Source organism: Mus pahari, chromosome 4, assembly GCF_900095145.1.
Source record: "Mus pahari chromosome 4, PAHARI_EIJ_v1.1, whole genome shotgun sequence".
In the NCBI taxonomy this organism is placed as follows: domain Eukaryota; kingdom Metazoa; phylum Chordata; class Mammalia; order Rodentia; family Muridae; genus Mus; species Mus pahari.
In genome coordinates this window covers 122,150,906-122,152,923 of record NC_034593.1, presented here as the reverse complement: position 1 = coordinate 122,152,923, position 2,018 = coordinate 122,150,906, and the positions used below count along the sequence as shown (strand labels likewise).

At 40.6% G+C, this 2,018-nt stretch overlaps 1 pseudogene; it reads left to right on the top strand.

The window, feature by feature from the left end:
• The first annotated feature begins 1,266 nt into the window (after positions 1–1,266).
• LOC110320891 lies at positions 1,267–1,812 on the top strand (annotated as a pseudogene).
• The last annotated feature ends 206 nt before the right edge of the window (positions 1,813–2,018 follow it).

Genomic DNA, 2,018 nt, shown 5'->3' with positions numbered 1-2,018 from the left:
GGGGCATATAAAGTTTGCAAGACCAAGGGGCCTCTCTTCCCAATGATGCCCAAGTAGGCCATCTTCTGCTACATATGTAGCTAGAGACACGAGCTCTGGGGGTATTGGTTAGTTCATGTTGTAAAGCACCCAATAATTTTTACTAATGCCATTTTTAGTAAGAATCTGGAAACTTTGGGGAAAAGTCCTTAAATATATTTTGTTAGAGTTATTTCTATAAAGTTTACTTTTTGCTGAAATTTTAAGTAGTATTTTATATTCTAGTCCATTTGGTTATTGTAATTGTAAATGATGAATAATTGTTAATATTACTTATCCAGATATTGTGACAAACTCTACTAGATATGGTGATGCAAGGGTATTACTGAGAAGCCCAGGAATTCATCTCTGCTTAGTGGTCAGAAGCCATTTATCACTCCTAGATTGGAAAGTACCTGTTCTTCCCTAAGGAGTAACCAAAACCCCCTCCCTGTTCCTGTTGAGTTAGTGTCTGCACCCATGAGCATATATAACGGCTACATTTCTTCAATATTCTCAGTTTCTTTACTTACATCCTGTCAACTGGAAAAATAAAATTGTCACTTTATGACTACAGCTATTTAAGAATATATGGTTATATTCATATGTATTCGTTGTGTATTCATATGCGCAGTTAAGTATAGCCTAAACATAGACACACATCAATAACAGAAAACTCCAATTTATCTATAAATGTTATGATTTGAATAGATTGGAAGTGAGATATGAGAATGTAGTGTGTGTGTGTGTGTGTGTGTGTGTGTGTGTGTGTGTGTGTGTATGTCTGTGTGTTTCTGCGTGTGGTGTCTTTGTGTATCTGTGTGCATGTATATGTGTGTGTCTGTGTGTATGGTGTTGGCTGGAAAATTGAATGAAGAAAAATAATGACAAAGGATGAGAAAAATTAGATTATAATTTGGTGACATTTTCATTCTTAGGAATCAATGTGTGAACAGAAGGTGCTGAGTAGGGGTGGTAATCAGCCTCCAGTGTTAAGCAATGCTGATCTCTTCCCCCCTCACTCTGCATTGTCTTGGCCTCCTTGTTCTACTTTGATGACAGCTACTTACTTCCGTTTCTTTTCTTTCTTTCTTTCTTTCTTTTTGCTTTTCCTTTTTTTCTATTTTTCTTTTATTGAAAATAGATTTTTTTTCATACAGTATATTCTTATTACAGCTTCTCCTCCCCAAATCCTCCAGCAACCTCCCCATCTCCCTCTTATCTGAGTCCACACCCTTTCTGTCTATCATGAGGAAACAAGCAGAGGCTTTGCAGATGCCGCTGTCCACTGCAGTCACGGTCAACCCCACCATGTTATTCAACATCTTGGCGGATGGCTGAGCCCTTGAGTAGCATCTCCTTCGAGCTGTTTGCAGACAAACTTCCAGAGACAGCAGAAACCTTCCATGCTCCGAGCACGGGGAGAAAGGGCTTGGATAGAAGGGTTCCTCCTTTCACAGAATTATTCCAGGATTCATGTGCCAGGGTGGCGACTTCACACGCCATGATGCCCCTGGTAACAGGTCCATCTACAGACAGAAATTTTGAGGATGAGAATTGCATATTGAAGCATACAGGTCCTGGTATCTTGTTCATGGCAAATAATGGACCAAACACAAATGGTCTCCAGATTAGTTTTATCTGTGTTGCTAAGACTGAGTGGTCGGATGGTTGCATGAGGTGCTTGGGAAGGTGAAAAGGGGCATGAGCATCATGGAAACCATGGAGCATGTGGGATACAAGAATGGCAAGATCAGCAAGATGATCACCATTTCTGGCTGTGGACAGCTCTGATTCTTTTGACTTGTGGGCATCTTACCCACCAGACCATTCCCTCTGTACCTCAGGAGAGTACCCATGACCCCACCCCATCTGCTCACAATACCCTCTGATCTCTGCGATCATTGAAGTTTTGGGGGGTTCCGTATTTTCCTCACCCCCCTCCAAATCTACTTGGATAGAAGATTTAAGTTTATGGCTATGAATAAAAGCTAAATATG